The sequence below is a fragment of the Hylaeus anthracinus genome, unplaced genomic scaffold, assembly GCF_026225885.1.
Source record: "Hylaeus anthracinus isolate JK02 unplaced genomic scaffold, UHH_iyHylAnth1.0_haploid 11997, whole genome shotgun sequence".
Lineage (NCBI taxonomy): Eukaryota > Metazoa > Arthropoda > Insecta > Hymenoptera > Colletidae > Hylaeus > Hylaeus anthracinus.
In genome coordinates, this window is record NW_026534344.1 from 6717921 (window position 1) to 6738029 (window position 20109).

Below are 20109 nucleotides of genomic sequence, written 5' to 3' on the forward strand. Positions count from 1 at the left end.
ACCTCAATCGACCGCAAGGAAATACCGCAGCGACGGCGAGGAGCGTCCGGTAACGCCAGGAAATTAGCGCCGGTCCGATAATAAACACAATTATGCGACAAAGCGAAGGTACGCGGTGGCAAACACTAATTTGCACCGCAAACAGATCTCCTCGTCGTAAGACCCTGCATGAACACCGGGCCTTCCAACCTTATCCGAATTAACAGCTACGTATTACGCATCCGCTCGCGAGCCCCTGCATTTTTTTTTTTTTTTTTTTTTTTTTTTTGAGACATGTTGGGGTACTAATTTTTTTTATCTTTGAACGATTTTTGTAACGTATTTCGTTTGATTAATGTCAAGACAAGCTTGCACATTTATTTACTTAGCTATGGTTATTTTAGGAAGAATTTTTAAAAAATGAGTACGATGAATCATCGACCATAGATTATAATTTATCATACTAATGACGATAGTCAGACCGATTACGACAATCACAAAGATTACAATAATCGCCATAAGAACTTTCATATTCATAAGTCACTTACAAATTTCATCAGCAATTTTGCTAGTTCCTCAGAATACGAAAATATAGTTTTTCGACGATAAAAAAAATAATTCTATCGATTAAAAATAAACATTGCTCGACAGGACCACCCTCGTAACGAGATAACAATTTTAAGCGAGAATGTAATTTTTCATCGAGCGATCGCAAAGCAGAAAAATGCCAGACCGAAAGGGCAGAAATTCTCGAGAGGCCGTAGTTGTATGTAAATCTACATTGTGACATTGTCACCTCAATACTAAAAAGCACCAGGAACGAGGTAACCCCGGTTTTCCATTGTGCATTCACGTTCCCCTCCTCTCGCGTCCCCCGTAGCCCAGCCGAGCGTCGTGTAATAAATGCACGTTTGCAATCTGGGTTTACTAGCAGCGAATCCGTTGGCCCATTTTCAGGCCACTTTTCTGCCGTTTCATTCGCACACACTCGTTCCAACTAGAGGCCGCGCTTTTGTTTGCGTCTTTCGTGGTCTCCGTAAGTTCCATCAGCCCTGGCTCCCCAATTTGCCCGATTGGAGGCACGTGAACCCCGCCTCGCAGAAATGTTTCTGCGACATAAATCGTCCCGCATATTCGCGCGCACTGAAAACATTTTATGATACATCGCCGAGCGCGATTCAAAGCGATCGCTGCTGGGATTATTCATGTCGTTAGCCAAAAAGAATTCGAATTGAAAAGAACGTTGTACATTTTCAAATTAATTCTACGCTGCGCAGTAATGCGCGTTTGGGTCAACTCTTGTTTACGCGAGGTTCATTCACCTCTTGTTTTATTATTCGTGTTTCATGGCTAATTTATCAAATGAATTAGATAGGAACAATTATTATAATCATATTATATAGTAATTAGTGATGAAAATCATCGTGATGATCACATGTCGCAACTATCACAATGATTATTGCTAATCGTTACGATCACAACAATCACGACCATGAAAATCGTCACAATATTGACAATAATCACAATAATTACAGCAGTGTTCACAATCATCATTGGTCTTGTACTGCCTCGTATATTATACTTACAGAAACTTCAAATATTTTAACTACATCACAAATGATGTTCCATGCAGTGAGCATTGCAATCTCACAACTATAAAAATTAATAATATTTCATTCTGATTATTGCTGGCATTGAAGATACTTCCAAATGAACTAACACGAGTTTTGTTTGTATTACAGGTACCGTGTTGTGTTTCCATTACATCAGGGGTCGGCAAATTTTTTCTGAAGAGGGCCGATATTAAAAATGTTGGGCTTTGCGGACCAAGAGGTAATGTCGCGGAAATTATTCATAACACTTATACGTAACATGCAGGACAAAGTTTATATCGTTTTTGTATTATCAGTATACAAGAACGTTATTGCATATGAACAAATATATCAACGTTCTTCATTATTAATAGTTCATTATTAATCGATTGTAAATGTTCATCTTATTTCCCTTTTAAAAATCTCATTTTATCCAGAACGATGCAGATGAGCAGTGTAAAATATTTAAATGGATCAGATAATGGAAGTTTTTGTTTCCAATGGATATTCTCAAATTCAATAGATTGCGAATAATATAATTTTTTATATAAACGTTTACAATCAGTTTCTGATCATCATCAGGTATAGAAAAACATTAGGAAAAACTGTAAAAAAAAAAACTGTAAATATGTTTTGGAATATTGCATACAACGAGTAGAGAAATTGTTTGTATTTTTGTATAGACTTCCTCAATATGTTCCTACTAACCTCGCAGAGACATTGTTTGCCGATCTCTATATTACGTTTTATCTTTCTGAGAAAAGATTCCATCTATTTCTATCGATCTCTAAATTTTAACAAATATTTTCATAAATCGTACAACCGTCCACTCAAGCTTTATTTAGAAGAAATTTATCCTGGAAATGCACAAACTGTCGCATGCACAAATCGTACCCTCTCGCACAGAGTAATCGTTTCTGTGCGGTCTGTCGATTGGTCGTGCAAATAAAAATTAAAATGCCTACCTATGAGATTAGAATTGAACGCAGCCTAAGAGTTATGATGCGATCTCGAGCCGCCCCCTTCGATAGCAGTTAAGTTTCCAGCCATGGGCGGTCGAAGGTAAGTAACAGTGTTTGTAACAGGCTAACGAGATACCTTAAACAACGAACGGACCTATGGCTGCAAAACGCTCGCGTAAAATGCTGCGGTTACACATCAAGCCATCGGAACGATAATTGAAAGTGACCGTACGAGCACGGTCGGGCGCGTATCGGGCCAGCCAACCACAGCGAAGGCATCCAAAACGCTGGGCTTCTTTCTGCAGCGTTAAATAAAATCCTTGCGGTTTTCATGCCGATTTCACTACGGCATTCGATGAAGCGCGGCGCCGCACTTCCGCATTCCGGCGTTTATCGGGCTGCGCCGTCGGTCAGCGTACTCGGAAAGAAATTTACGTGCGTCGCCCCGTGCTCTGGTTTCCCCAGCCCCAGGGCGAAATTAATCTCCTATTAACATTATTGTCGACTCTCGGACGAACGTGTCCAGAACGACGCTGATCGATCTCTTACGAAGCCAAGGATCTTGATTTCTTTGGATAAAAAATCCAAGGTTTTTGTTGAAGGTGTATCTTTCTTTTTCCTTGGTTGAAATGTAAGGTTTTTTGGGAGTTGTATTCTACAGTTTGATTGACGTAGAATTTTCAATTAACGCGACAGTGTTCAATCGTAATGCATTTATAGGAAATTTGGATGCGCAAGAAGCTACAAAATGCATAGAGTACGAAATAATATAAAAAAAAAATAGTGAAAGTAAAATCCATATCGTAACATTTGCAGAGTAAAATAAATTCCTATTTAGGACCAAGGTACGTTTGCAAAAATGTTATTTATCCACTGTCTATAATCTCCGCCTATACTCGACAAAGTTCAAGTCTCGAATTCTCTAAACCGCGATGCCACTCTTCTCGATTAAAACAAACAACATCCAACAATTTCCTTGATCGATCACGACCAATTTTGACTTTCGCGTGATATAACGTGTTTCCTAACACGCGTTCCTGAAAATGACTCATTTTATCACCCCAACAAAACCGGAATCCAGGCTGAAGATTGTTGTCGAGCCTCGAGGCGACGCACGGCGTACGCGATCGACCGTAATCGGATTTTCCACGCTCTCCGTTTCGTCCGAGCGAAGAAACGCTCCCTGGATCGCCGCGACTGGCCCACCCAGGAAAAGGTGAGCCGCGAGATTTGATCGTAATTTATTGGTCGAGTTCTGTCCCAGGCGGATCGAACGGCTACCAAGTACCATACACAGCTCTCCGTAAGTAACGGTTGTTCCCAGCCAAAGATGCGAGAGAGTCGATTGTCGGCGATGGAATGGAAACCGTGAACGGTGTTATTTGTAACCAATTTCGCCTCCGCGATGCAGATGGATCGTTAACAACGGATCGTCGGAATTACGACTAGGAAACTATGCGTCTCGACTAGTCTGCGAAACGTATCTCTCGGTATTTAGCGTTGGAGAAAACTGGGAAAAAGATGGGAAATATTGAAAATATTGAAAATTATCGTTCCGACGAATTAAATTTGTTGAATTGATTAGATGGTGAAAATTACATTTTTCGTGTGCTTACATAGAAACTACTGATTAAAATTATTATACAATTAAAATCAGTTTATCAATGATCTTCTTTGCAATTTTGTTAAAGAAATTCCCATTTTTGATAGCCAAAGAGAATATTGTTTAAGCAGCTGTAAGGTTAAGTATCTTTAAAGTAACTGTTTGAATACTATTTCATTAGAAATGATACTTTGAATTTCAGAGTTTAACGCGTATAAACGCGATGAAAGTTCCTCATAAACTTAAGACTGTATTGGACACTTCACCATTACATTCCCTTTTAGCAAAGAAATTTCTAAATTCCACTCCTAGAAATTTCAACTTTCGAATACTCTTCGGTTGCGAGAACAAAATAAGCAAAATTGTTGGCTCTATCGAAAAGTTTTGATACTTTCGCGCATTCGAGCGTTATTTATCTCCTTTCTCATTGTTTATAAATCAATAATGGCGACATAAATCATTAACTGATAATAGGGAGAGGAATCAAATATTTTTACAGAATGCGAGGATAACATTGAAGTTCAGTTTGATTACAAGAACATTGTGTTCGATAATGAATAGAATAATAGAAATAGGAGCAAGTGATAATAATATTCTTAACTTGTCTGAAAGAGTGGCCATAAATGTTCAAAAAAATTTTACTCGATATTCCAAAATCATTTGTTCAAAATTTTAAGATAACCTTTTCATCGAGTTTCCCCTTAATCGCAAATAAGAACAAACTATAATAAAGTAAAGTATAGTTTGTAAAGTATTATCATCGATCTCGAATTGAAACACTTGTTTAATATATCTAAAATACTTCTGTTCTCCTAAAAAGCTCTTTTATATACCATATTGATATCAAGAATTCATCTCGCGAGATTCCACATTTTTGGCAACACTCTGTACATCGTCTAATGATCTTTCTACATTTTTGCGAGACTGCACACAAGATGCATCGCCTTATAAGGAAAGCTTCCAGTTCCAAAAGGTCCTCTATCCTTAGCCTAGACGGACGGCATCGCCTCGCTATTCCCGACAAAGCAGCTGAAAAATCTTCTAACCTATGCCGTGGACGGTAAAATGCTCAAGAACCACCGAGTTAACTCCTTCTAAACGCCGGGGCATCGAACGAACGACCTCCGAGTACTTCCGTGACAAGGGAAATCGACTGCGCTCCGAGGGTTATTAGTTTCTTCGAAGATGGACGCGCAAACAGCAATTCGCCGTGCAACTCTGATGCCTCGCGATCCATTTTATTGCCCCACCGAGTTTCTGCGCCGAACGACGGGGGGAAAATTATCGTTGCTCGTCGGGGAGTTAGTGGCAGCGACGGTAATTCCGCAAACGGAGTCCCCGTCCGGCGATACCAGCGATAAATTTATTATTTCCAGCCGCGGGATCGTCGACGGTTACGCGGGCTCGAAAAGACGTGAACGGAAATTCAAATTGACGACAGACCGTAGCCGCGGCGTAACGTTACCCGATAGCGGAATAACAGTAATCTCGGACGATTTATGCGTCGATAAAATCGAGACAGCGGACGCTCTCGACGTTTGAATCAGGGGCTCCCACTCGATGACATTGGAGCGAAGGTTTCAATCGAGACGGCGATTCGTTCGTTCCCCTCGGTCCGTGGCGCGAATTCAGGTCATGGCATCGCGTATACGCGTTATTCTCGATTCTACGCTTTCCATACAGATCGGACCGAGTCGTCGTCGACTCTTTTTCTCGAGCAAAACTGTGCCTCGTAACTCTCGCCACGCTCCGGTCGCATTAAAGGGACAAGGTAGTAGGTCTGGTCCATCGTAAAGTTTCTTTTCGAGAATTAATTGCAGAGGAATGAAGGCAAGTCCAGGTTTTCTCTGTTGGTAGAATGTTTGTATGTGTCTCAAAGCTTGGAAAGAATTTCTTTTATTCATGAATATGGACGATATACAGTCGGTGTAAAATGTATTCGTGCACCGATCAATTTCCCAAAAAATTTTTGTGTGAAATTGTAGTTTCTTAACTTCTTTTTTTATAAACAATATTTCTATCGATTAATTGTTTTTTCTTTCTTGTTAATTTCGCAACTTACATAAATAGCTATTTGTTTGTAATCTATCTATTCTAGAGATTTCCGAGAATATGTAGAATGTCATTGTTTATAAAAAATAAGTTAATAAATTACAATTTTACATAGCTTTTTTGGAAATTGATCGGTGTACAAATACTTTCTACACTCGCTGTAAATACCACTACTCAACAGCTTATCAAGGGGCCATTTTTAAGAAGTATTGGTTTCGTAGTGATCTGTGCTTTAATTATTTCAGAAACCCATTATAACTCTCTATAAATTTAATTTGATAAATAGTTGAAATACATGGAGCCATATATTATACACGTGAAAGTACCAGCAAGAATCCGACTTATTCGAATAAACTCACCGTCGAATTAGTATGGAATCGATCGTCGTAATTGATAAGCTTACAGCAAATTTCACAGAATGCAGATCGACATAGAGATTGTATTCGCGCGTATCAGCATTCTCTGGATAGTTATCGAGTTTTTTTTTTTTTAATGCTAAGAGACTAAAATTTTAGTTTCTTCGATTATCCATCGATCAGCATTTTTATCCAAACCTGAATATTTAATGTCATTACATGTGTTTGCTTAGGCTTGCTGTGAGAATTACCAACGATTAGTCGTCGCTGTACATGTATTGCAAACGTACCTGTATTCGAGACAGCTATAGGTGTTACTATCATTGCCACTGTTAGATAGTAGTGAATTGTAGCCGTAGATAAACAGCGTTGCTATCTGAATAAGTAAAAGACAATTGCTGTTACGTGCGCTATAGAGTGGTTGATTGGTACATTCACTTAACTGCGTAACATGTTCATTGGCGATAGTGCCGCTATACGAACGATCCCGTCTGTGATTAAAAGCGTAAAACCGAGGAACAATTATTTCTGGCAACTTCAGTCTTTGTAAAAGTAAACTAAAAATCGAGACGAAGATATGGCTGTGTCGATTAAATTTGTTGCCCCGTTTCTTGCGCTACGTATTTATAATGTTTTATTGTTATACACATCGTACGCGTTACTGTAGCTTTTCAATTAATTAATTAATTCAACAGTTTTGTTGTTTTTTTAAAAATATCAAAAAGCTTCTTTGAGAAACTAACATTTCTTCGTATATCGACTTTAATCAATTATTTCTTGTAAGTCTGAGGATGATTTTGAAACAAAAAATTGAGATATAAACAAATAATAGTTTGTCCAAGACTGAAAACACGATCAATTTTTAATTGAAATGCATGCCGAAATGTCTGAGAATTAGTAGCTTAAGAGACATCTTTTTTATTCGTAAGTCAGTAGTTTTTTTACGACCACAGATTTGGATCGACTCATATTTCTAAAGTTGAATGTGTCAATAAATGGTAGATGGCCTTAGAATTGGTAATGTCTCGATTAGGTATCGCGAGGTTCGAATTCTATTCATTCCTTTTACTCGTTACATTTCGTCCATTCAAGTCTAATCGGCAACCTTGATCAGCTCTTTTAATCTGCGGATGATTATCACGTATTGTCGAACGTCGAAGGCGTTCATTAAGAAATCGTTTTAGAACTCAGCCTTCGGACGAATGACTTTGATAGATGCCTACTAAGATTTTCTCGTGTCACTCAATGAAATTTATTAGTTGTTACATTTTTTTAGATTTCGAGAACTTAAAAATATAAGCACGAGTAATTAAATTGTCAATTAATCGTCTATGTCCGAGCATCAGACGAAGGCTTATACCTTTAAAATTTGTACCCACCATTTTAATTATAATCCCGTGTATTTCTTATCGTTGCTTCAATCTCAACGAAGTCTTCGCCAACTTGAAATTGTAGATTCGTCGAGTTGCCACACCACTCGCGCGTACATTAGGATCGCACATGATTGCCATGGTTTTCAATGGCGATATCAGAAGACGTTTTGTTTGGATAACGCGTGCCGCACGCTCGCGATTGTAGACGTTCGTGTGCGCAAACACGCGGACTTGTCGCGTATGCAGATGCGAAGTTCTGCACGCGAGCGAGTGTACATCTCGTACGGTATTTATAACTTGTTTAGAGAAGCATGCAGTATGAGCTTAGTCGTCAAGGAGAGCCAACGTACGAGCCACGGCTTCGCCGTGAAAATATAGTGGGCGATTGTCTTCCTATGGAAGTGCTCCGTGGAATGCTTTGGACAGCCCGTTTCGAATCTGGAGTAGGATGCAAACGTTTAGGTAGTGGCGCGTGTTTGCCAGGCTCTTTATTCCACTCGTTGACTTTTGCCGTTCCCGAGGAACGATATGGGTGTAATATGCAAACGAACGGAAATATTGTCACGGAAAATGTTTCATGGACCAAAACATAGTCGTTGCATATTGCTGCGTACGAGTTAACCGCGCACGCATGAGCCCAGTTTCACGTGATCACTGGTGCACGTGAGTTCGTCGCTTTCATTAGTTGCTTGCAAGTATCGTTGTTTGATATTCAAAATTGTTGAGTCGTTGGAGAGTGTGAAGATTAAACGTCTCGGTTGATCTAGATGTTTTGTGTTTGTTTTTAAGTCACGGTAGTGTTTGGTCGAGGGAATTTTTTATGAATGATTTATTTAGAGATCGCTTTTGTTAGTTGTTTGTGAATATCGTATTTTTATGTGCGAAGTGTTGAGTTGTTTGATAGTATGGAAATTAGTCGTCTTAGTCGCCGTACTTAGATATTTCACAGTGTTATCAATTTAGAAAAACTTAAATCTTAGAAAACAACTTTTTACTACCAGGCTGGTCGATTCGACCTACGTACTTTGGACTTTTTTTTCACGTTACTAGATTATTGACAACGTGTTTGCTCCAATTTATACTGAAAATTATTGGAATGGGGAACTAGATATCTCCTCCTCTTTCTATTTTTAAAGATATAGAAGTTAACTTCTGCATATCGTCCCTAAGTAAATCAGTAGCCCTACCTATTTTCAAACCCCTTTCAAACTGTACCCCTGTAAGTAGATGCCTGGGATTAAAAAGAGAGCCTGAAAATAAACTGCAAGTAGCCAAAGTGTTAAAATCGATGCTGTAATTTCTGATGCCTTCAGATACCAGTAATGAAAGCGTGACTGTAATATTCTTGAAAATAAATCTCCTCAGAAGAAGCGTTTATTTAGCTGTGCCACACGTTGCGGGACACCTTGTATAGATTCAAAGTTTCGATTGTCCCTGTAAGGGCAGAAAGATCCAGCGGCATGTGAGGCAGGAATTCGTGGCTCGACGTTATGGAACACGTTTGTAACCTACCCGAGCAGGTTTTCGACCAAACATTTGTAAGATAACCCGTCCGACAACATACCCAACGATCTCAGCGGCCTAATTCCCCTGCCGCTTCTCCCTCCGTCAGAGGAGGAGGCCTGTAATCGCGTGCTTCTAATAGAGCTATACGATGAAGCCTCTCGAGCCCTTTCACCTCTGAAACTACGACACGTGACCCAGAATGCGAATTCAGAGATTCTAAGAGCTCTTTCACACGGGCGCACGATTGCCTCGCTGACTAACGACGAGGAGCCAACGTTCAGGCCAGGAATCACCGTGTTTACACTCTGCCGTGCTCGTGTGGAGGTACTCCAAAGCCACCATTAAACTCCAATTCGCCAATTTTCGCGATGATTTCAACTTTCCGTTTCGGCAGAGTCGAATCCCCGCTGGAGTGTATTTACTACTGTATCCGTTCATTTTATTTAATCAGTAATTATTGTTACGAACTATTTTTAAATTTATTTTATACAAATTGTAACTCGCTACAGGCATATCGTATGTTTACATTCTGTTAAATTCATGTTTTTATATATTATAAACAACTTCTGGTGCTTTTGGTGAAAACAGGTAGAAATAAACACGATTGGCCTACGTTCAAGCTTTAAGTTTAATTAACCTTTCAGCTCACTGTTTTGAGTCAGTCTCGGTACTTACTAAATTTATCTTTCGTTTATAGCACAATTTTTTCATATACACTCGTATCGCTCTCAACCTAACCCAACCCTTTCACTTGCAGCGTCCTACTTTCATCTTACAAAGGGGATGCTGCATACACTTGTACAATTTAGAAGTTTTCAACAAAAATATTTGAAAATATGGTCTGAAGTACTCTATGGCTAATATAGGTACTCTATAGCCACTCTACTCAATATTGCCATCACTCTTAACCTTCTGAGTCGTATCATTCCTTATAAAGACTTACGTAACATCCCCTACGTAACGTCCCCTCGGATAACAAAATGACCCTTGATTTCGCTTTTGACATCCTCGGGAACTTCCATCCGGACCGTGCATGTCAGATTTCATATGAAAAGCTTCAAAAGCCGAAAAGCCTGTTCCCTCGGCGGAAACAGATAAATATCGAAAGGGTTAAATGCCCGCGCGAGTAATTCCCGTCCGTTCGAGCAACTCGGAAGGATCCTGCCGGTGGTTTTCAGCGAGCTAACGACCTGACGTCTGCGGTTCGAAATGGAAATGGAATGCAAATCGGATTCATTGCGTTTCGAAATTGATGAGTTTCTCGCTTACTTGAAAGAGAATAGCCGCTCCCGTGCTTCCCAGCGAATTAATAGGAACAGTCGTCGGTTATTAATAGAGAGAATACTTCGCCTCCCCTGCGCGCTTTTAATCGAAGAAAAGGCTGAAACTCTTTCGACCCTGTCCCGCGTCCGCGGATACGTCATTGACGGATTAACGCTAACGCAAACATTCGATCGCAATGAAACGAGAATTTCGTCCTACTGGCAGATTCAATCTGAGATTGCGAGGTAAACGCTCGCGCTGGCAGAGCAGCTCGGCACTCGAATTAAGCTTTAACGATGATCCGACGACCTCGGAATTCGTAGACTGTGACGCGCGCTGTATTCCGGCCATCAAAGGCCTCTATTCTCGGTTTAATCCGAGCAATTAGAACCGTGATTACAGGAATACATGAAAAGATTGATAGATATTTATTGATCTCCGATGATAACATACTTTAAGGAGGTGTTCCTGGTTAGGGTAGGGTATTTACGTTTTTATTTTATTGGAAATTACTTTGAAGTTCTCTTCCAAGTTACATATTTGAAACTAACCAGGATATTGAATTCTTAGATAAAACAGTATTTTATGGAAATTGACACAAGATATAAATAGAAAAAATAGAAAAGTAACGCTATGAATCGTGAAAGAAGTAATAATATTTATTTATTATCCACATATACATCTACTTATTCTTTCCAAATCTTAAATGAATTTTATTCTTCGTTCCAAATGAAATTTAGAAACAATAAACTAGGAAAATACACATATTTAAAATTTGACAAAACAGGTTACATAGAGCGGTGTGGTCTTTTAAAAATACATCCTATAAGTCAATAGTTATTTTGTTGTAGTCATTGTATTTAATAGATCACGTGATATTCAAGTAAACTTCAATACCAGCAATAAATTTTCTTATTAATATCCTCTAACTGGAGCACTGGCGTATAATGAATTAATTTGTCCAAGGAGCAGCGCGCAAACGTAACCAAGTTGAATGCCTAAATTATGACTTGCGATTCCTGGTTTGCGCCACTGCAACCTACTTATCGTTACAGCAAACCAGTGGGCGCAGTCTCTGCACAAGTTTCGCCACGATTTGAATATCCTTGGAACCGCTGCACCGAGAGGACCTGGCTTCGCTCCCTCCCTTCTCTGGCATTTCGGGGTTCCATCGAAATGGCATTATCATAATAACTGGTAGCCCAATAAAGCGACGGGGAATCTCGTCGGGTTCGTTCGCTATGCATCTCAACGTACATCGGTGTTCCTTGCGAGCAGTGGCGTCAGTAGGAGATTTTATTGGTCGAATAAATCATTCATGTAAATTCTCATTCAAAGAAATTTTTCAACGAATTAAACAAGATGTTTGGAGGGTGAATTTTACTGCATTTTCTTTAAGAGATACATAGAGTTATGCAATTAAACGAAGTGACAAATTCGTTCTTGGATGTTTCGTATAGGAACTTTTATTTGAATAAATCGTGGAATAGGAACTAATTTTATTTAGTGTATAGAGTAGGACAAATTGAATGAATCGACTTTTATTCTTGGATATTTCGTATAGAAATTTTTATTCGAATAAATCGAGGTATAGACATGCACCGTTGAGAATGTGGTATATTCTGTTGCATGGTGTGAATAGGTAGTCTTCGAGTATATTTCAACCTGATATCAATGATCAGTACAATTACAAAATTGTACACGACTAGATAACTTATACAATAAGATCCTGAGAACGATGAGAATACGAAAACATAAGTTGAGAAAGCATAACTATACATATAAGAACATCTAATGGCTCATTTAAGATAAAGCACAAATCGTCATCGAAATAGACTTTGATTCTCTTATGAATCCAGGCTACTTTGTCCCTCACTTTTTTCATTTCACATTTTATTTCGAATGCTTCATGGTTTTCCTTTTGTACTCTCCATTTTCAACAAATGTAGATGTCCTGGTTCGGTACCAGTTAATTTAAAGAATATTGCTCAGGATTGTGTTTGGTCTGGTAAGTCCATAGGGGGTGGGCAACATGAGTTATCGCACTGGGTGACACCAAGTTTAGTGACGCCACTGCGTGCAGGTACATTTTAAGCGGGCGCGTAGCTTCGTAAACGGAGAGAGTCGAAGCGCACAAAACCAGTAGAACTGGGAACTGGTTTTCTGGCGGACGATCAACGTCCAAGGCTTGTCACGACGCCGGGACGCCGCTGTTGGACGAAACTCACACGCGAATCCGTCGTTGTTTCATAATGGCCGATCGGGAAACAAGCGTTCAATGATTGCTCGCGTACCGAGGCATCCGAGAATGTCTGAACGAATAGGGTTAGAGAACAGAATTATCAAGAAGACCCGATCCATAAGGTCGCAACGTCAACTAAGAAATTACGTTTACGTCCTGAAAGTTCAACAAAGATGTTTAACATTGAAATCAATTGATTGCATTGGAACATATCTTTTTCAATTTTATTATTAAACTGCGTATGTTTATGCATTTATAGTATTAGGGGGCCGTAGAAAGTAGTGCCGTTTCTTTTACATTAAATTCAAATAAGTAAATTTGTGATGTTTTTATTTTTAATCAATTATGATAATAATTATCCCCGTTATCAAGGATCTTTTGGAAGATACTTTTCAACTCCAACATTGTCTAATTTTGAGGGGTTCAAATTTAGTTAGGCATCTTAATAAAGGCGCTTTGTGAGCTCTGTTCTTACGATTCAGCGATGGCAATCGTACCGACGCTTGCGAATCGTCGAAATATAATAATGTTCTCCATGCAGCTGGCAGAGATCGAACGATAATTTGCTTCTCCGCGGCAATTACTCGGAAATTGGAGCGGATGCGATAAGGTTTACACTTGTCGGACTTCTTCCAAGGGTTAACGACGCCCTTACAGGCTCGACGCGTTCGTGCGATTTTGCTCGGTGAGAATCCCGATGGAACAGAGCCGAGCGCTTGTAATAATCGCCTCATTAAAACAAGGCAATCGAGCCAACATAATCCCTTGTAATTTTTAATAAAGCAATTATTGTACGGTGGCTCGATCGATCCTCCCTTGGTGCATTGAAATAAAAGCCTGCTTCGAAGATTACTCGATTAATTCAAATGTTTTCTTCACGACGATGAATGACGAAGTATTATAGAAACTAACCACTCAAATTGCTCCAAACTAAATTCACTTTGGGAATGATTTCCAGATAAATGGATGCAAATCCAGGTATTTCCTTTCATACGATGTTCGTTCACGTATCTTGTAACTTGAAGAGAAATTTTGTACGACCGCTGTGCCCACAGAAAGTACAACCACGAAGAATTAAATTTAATCGGTAGATTAGCCAGTAACGCAGTCTTCGGCGAAAGTACTGTTTTAATATCGCAAATTACGCGTAACGTAACTCGCGTTAAGAACGTCCCAGGGCGCCTTGCGGCTCGTCCGAGAACTTCGTAATTAAAATAGTAGCGGCAAGTTTCGTATTTGCATGCCCGTGGTTCAGGGGTTGAAATCGAGTTACGCGATTCCGTCGCAGTCAACGAGACCCGCGGTGCGTGGTAAACACCCGAGGAAACTTTTCGGGAACGAAAACTCGCCGAGGAAGACCCGAATCGTAGGCTTTTCGACGCGGATCGTCGCGACGCCCTTCGTCCGCTCCGGGACGCCCGGCATTACCGCCCTGCGGAGTCCACTTTTCGCACCCTCGCCGTTCCCGCGTATAATTGCCTCATTTAGCACCCGCTTTATCCTGTTTTCCTTTCGGTTACATGCGAAACGATCCGCGACTCGGCCGCCAATTCTGTTCATTAACGTGGCTCCTTAATTGTTTCGCCCTACCTTGCGACTTCGTTGTTTCTATTTCTCTGTTCAGAAATGAAGAAAAATTGTTGTTTGTATTATTTGGTTGGCGTACATTTGGTGTTGGTCGTTCCATGATTATAAGCGACGGGTCTGTGTAAAATTGTTGCAAGAAGAACCATTAGTGTTGCTATTTTGTGGTCGATGCACATGACAATTTCACGTTTCTCGACGATAGACGAAGCTACGGGAAATTGTAATCTGCCATTAACACGCTGATTGCCAGACTGATTCACATGGAAATGTCTACAGGACTAAAGTTTCGTCTCGAGACAAAATTATAAAATTTAACATTTGTTATATTATTCATTTTTATATCCCCGTCAGAATTTACTAATTCTATCCAGATTCGTTTTCATTAAGTTTGCCGATGTAAAATGTTGTTTTTCCTATGTTTTATGTATCTAGACTGATAACATACATTTTAGTCCGCCCTACCATCAATTGTGCCCTCAGGGGCTGTAGCTATGTTTGATTGTTGCTACAAGACGGGTTTAGCGATCCCGAGGTACCCGAATTATAGGGGAGCTAGCAGGTCCCCACAGATGTGAGAGTTAAGAGATACTCCAAACAGTATTAAAACAATGTAGGAGTCATGCGAGAAAAAGTTATGATAAGAAGAATGAGAACAAGTAAAAGTGACGTGTTAGTGTAATAACTAAATAGTCAATTACTTTAAATAAACACAAGACACAAGATACTGTCAATTGTTCATAACCGTATTACAGAGGAAGAAGTATCGAATAAGACATCCTATAAGACTATCATGTCCAAGACTCTAAAGGTCATAAAACCATTGGTCATAAGGTGAGAATAAATATTCAATTTAAAGATGTCCTCAGCCATTACCTTCCCTCGCATTAGAATAAGCCTAGATAGTTTTCGAAGCCACGTGGCAACATCCTGCTGCGTGAAATTGTTTATTACGGCTGGCCAGTGAAGTATAAAAAGTGCAGCTGCGCCGCCCCCGCCCCCCACACAACCCCAAAAGGTGCGCGCCGTAATTTCTGAGCCGGTCTCATTACCATATCTTATTATTCGTTAGAAGTTTCACTTATTGGACGGTGTCGTAAAATTTTTTTGCACGCTCGTTTACGCGCCAGGCAACCGTGCACGCACGCGTGCGTGTTCACAAGCGGTCGACGAATTTTTGGACGGAGTTCGGGGCTCACCTGCCCCAGCGAATCGATACGCGGCGTGCTTACCAACGTTAATGGTGTCGAACAGCATCGAACAACGCATGAGCCATGTTCGTGCCGCGATACGGACGGACCACCCATTGGAGGACTGTAATAATCCGAGCCGATAATAATTAATCTACCGGCGAGACAGTAACCGTGCCAGGGAGATGCTATAGGTACAAGATAGACAGCAATTGCTCTCGACCGTAATAATCTGCGGCGAGTTAATTGTTGCTGCGGTGACGAGCGTCTTCTGCTCCTTCGACGCTGATGACCCATTGTTGCTTTTGTTCGGGACTTATTAGAGATGGCCAATTATTTTTCGTAACGACGTATGGCGAAAAACGACTGCGGATTGGGATTTATAGTCAAGTCTTGATCTGTTTACTGTGAAGTATTTCATTCGGTATTTTGAATTCTAATTTGTATTGGATTTGTAACGATAAAGAGGTACTTGTTTGCTGCCATAACTTGAAAGGATTCCATCATATTTTATGCACAGTCAGTCTCGCGTGAAATTGTCAAGAATTTTTCTGAATTTACTAAATATGTGTATATTATTCTAATACACACATAATATATGTTTATAACATATCTATAATTCTATACTCCAATATATTAATATCATGTTTCAGGTTTTACCGTGGTTTTTTATGATGTTCTAAGAAAAATGTTGTTCAAAGGGTTCGTTTCATTGGAGTTATTTTTATTCGACGAGTAACAGATAAATCTATTTATTTTAAGGTAAATTTATTCAACAAAAGAAGACACCTCTTTATATCGCTACTTTTAACATTCGACGAAGGATTTATCTTCAGCTTTGAAGAAGAGCTTCCTTTATCTGTGTCTTTATTTAAACTTTACTCGAGGAGTTTTGTATGGCCCTGGAAACATCGCAAAAATAGACTTTTCTCCCATTATTTATTCATACTCATGCAAAGTGAATCGTTACATTCAACACAGTTTTCATGGCACCAAACACTGCATTCCTCACGGATGACCTAGTTCTCATAGTCACTCGATTACCCATCACAGACAGAGCACCGACAGTCTTCGTCACTCAGCAATCTTCCTGTCATCTTCGCGTTTCTTCAACGAATTGCTCCTTCTGTTGATCGTTCGACTTTTTCCTCCTTGAATTGATTATACCGATGCGAGCCCCCTCTTGCCTTTGCTCCACGTTGGCCTACATTGGAACGAGAGAGATTTTCTTTATTATACCGCTGTGTTGTGTTTATCCAGATCAATAGGTGCCAATAAATCTGCTTTTGTTGAGTTAGCTTTTTACAATTGCTAGCAGATTTTAACATCTGGCGATGTATGTTTTATACGATTTTTTAGTATATTATAAATAACTTGGCGAGGCATGTAGTACCGACTGCCATTTTATGGACAACTTAGATATAATTGCGTTGTTACCTTCGTGATTAAAATTCAAGATGTGAATGATTTTTTGCTTTATTTCTATTCCTCTGTTCCTAATATGATATATTTAAGAATATCCAGTGATAGTAAAATAGCTACTGTATTTTAGTCTGTTCAAGTATGATCCGGACGTAACATGAAATCTTAATTAATGAAACTCTTGACTGAGAAAAAGGTGTAGAAGAATTATAGCTTTAAAACGTGTTAAAAGATGAGTGGGTAGACCTACGTGGGAGTAAGCATTCGAATAAAGTAATTTAGTGACGCATATGTAGTATGCTAATTCACGGCACAGTATCTTCTTTATTTACATCGTTGTGAACGAGTGTTTGTCTAGCACACAAATTTATCTTCATCCTTTCCAAGCTTTTCCTGTTCGGTCAATATTGGAGGAATGAACAGGCATGTTGCAAATTTCCGCGGAGAAATACTATTTGCTCTGTGTAATTTTTCGCGTATGTTTCCACGATTAGGTGACACAAAAATAAAACGGAAAGAGCATCGCTTAGGAATCTCCACTCGCGCGTTGCAATTTCATAACGCCAGATGTAATGTTCTTTTTTTCATTAATTTATTATAGCTCGAACTTTATCATTTTCTTATATATCATCTAGACTAAAAATTATAGTATTATAATTAGATTTTTGAAAATGTTTGAAATCTTTATGATAATAATTTCGTCTCGTGAAATTATCCCCAAAGATCATAGGTAAAGTATTATTCCAATAATAAATAACGACTAGACACTACAGTAATTTTTTCGTTGACTTCGTTCCATCAGATGTTCGGATAAGCTTTTAATCATTCAACGCGAAACGTAATTTCATTTTGTAATTCATGTTATAACTTTTATCGAACCAATTAGTATGGTAATTCCACGTCTCGCCACAGCATGCTTAGAGTTCAGTGGTAAAACATCACGGCGGAGTGCACACCGTTTCGCCAACGTCCCTTCTTGTTGTCCAGTGCTCTCGCCGGATCAAGCCACATTCCTGCGAAAGGATCGACTCTTGACGTTCACGGTCTCGTTTTTCTTCTTCCTGGCCGTTTCTCGGGGATTCTTCGACTCCGAAAGAAAGGCCCGAGAGTAATCTGTGGCGGAAAGAAAAAAGCCACGCACCTGCCGAGTCGTTGCCATAATGACGTCGCCCAGCGATTACCCGGGATATAGCAATTTGTCGATTTATTAATCCTTCCGTTACGGAATTTTACGACCGGCCTCGGGAAAAACGAGCAACTATGTCAACAAAAGTGGGCAGCCTTCGCGTGTAAAAGGGAAAAGTAACGACCACGTGTAAGAGCCTATTCGAGCAAGTATAATCGAAGAACGCGAGGGATGTGTAACCCAGCAACTACTGGCGAACGTGTTCTAATAACTTAATTCAGGGTGGTTGGAAACGAGCCCATTGCGGTGTTTTCTGGCCAGTAATGGTTTTACTATGTTTTTGAAGGGTTGAGAAAAGGCTCGGAGCGGTGGATACAATTCTGATCGGGTGTTAACGCTGTTCGTCGAATGAAAAGGTATTTCTGCTTGGACACGAAATTATTATTTTTATGAAGGTTTACTTTCTGATACTATTGGATGGACTCAGATAAAAATCTCAGTAGAAATATCTCTCCATTCAATGAACAATGTTAATACCTGATCAAAATTGTATCCACCGCTTAAATTTTTGTTCGTTAAATTTGAAACAAAAACAAAAATCAAATAGTTTGTGTTTCGAAGTAGCTATTATTTCAAACGAATTGATATTATTTCAAATTGTTATTTCTTATTTTCATTTCAATTAAAATTTCCTCAAACCTGTTGTACAGTAATAGGCTTCCCCATTACATTGGAACAAACAAGCAAACAAATAAATTTTCGAACGCAAAACAATCACATCGCCGATCGTAGCGTGAAATATCGATGAGCGGTGTCCGGAGCGAGACGAAAAACAGAAACAGGGGGCGAGAAAGGAAGTGCTCGCTGCGGATGAAAAAAAACAAACCGCGCGTCTGCTTCGCTCTCATAATGGCCACGGGTGTGATTACGTGCAATTACCGCGGAGCTGGCTCTAAGATCGATGAACGCCGTTCGGCAGAGAAACAAGAGAATCGCTGGAAGATGCAGGTGAACGAAGCAGAGCCATCGCGCGAAACGGGTAAAAGAAAAAAGGTGGCGAGAAGAAGAGCAGTCGACCGAAAGGTGGATATTTGCGCGATGTAAGAGTGGCCGTGCCGTAAAGACCATGACGGTTAAAACATTTTAAGCCCATTGACCTTAATAACAGGTCTACGGTTGCCGCTGCTACGGCTACCAACCGATGCCGGTGCTCATATGTATGCAGTTACCGCCTGGTTCCCTTCCGTTTCCCCTCTCCTCTCACTCTCTTTCGTTTTCTTTCCATTGTTCCTTGATAAGCTAGATGCGATCAACTTAAGTGGACTTACGTTTACGATTTTAAAATTAAATTACAGGTAGTAGATGCAAGAATGGTTATTTGCAACTATCTATCGCGCTGAAATTGGTCTTATTGGAAATTTTTAAATATCATATCCTATGGACTTGTGTTTGTGATTTTAAAATTAAATTTGAGGTGTAGGTAGTAAGTGCAAGGATGATTATTTATACTAGCTCTGAAGTTGCTCTTGTTGCTAATTTTTGGCAGTTTCAACCTCTTGAAGGATGAATTTCAAATGAATTTTTGTTTGCTTCGTGAGCTAGATGCTAGACGTTGAAAACTTGGTTAAATTGATTGTAAATTATTTCAAAGGAAATTTTAATAATTATTTTACAGTTATTTTCCCACCTCACGATACAACAATTTTCGTAAGGATACAATCCATATCAATTAAGTTCATACAAAATAAACATTCACTCCGTGCATAATTCTTTCGCATTCTTCTGTTTGTTCGTTTCAAAGTTCCTTCCACCGACAAAAATACTTCTATAAATGAACCGTGTAAAATTGTTCATATAAG

General features: G+C 39.6%; 1 protein-coding gene and 1 long non-coding RNA gene across 4 annotated transcripts in view; both read left to right on the top strand.

Moving 5' to 3' along the window:
- Nucleotides 1-3675, top strand: part of LOC128889312 (uncharacterized) — a 49363-nt gene extending 45688 nt beyond the window's left edge. Inside the window, exon 4 of the long non-coding RNA XR_008460419.1 lies at nucleotides 1722-3675. This is a non-coding gene — a long non-coding RNA (uncharacterized LOC128889312). The remainder of the gene's footprint in view (nucleotides 1-1721) is intronic.
- The window catches only part of LOC128889306 (uncharacterized), a 314808-nt gene that overhangs the window by 99816 nt on the left and 194883 nt on the right, over nucleotides 1-20109 (top strand). The window lies entirely within an intron of this gene.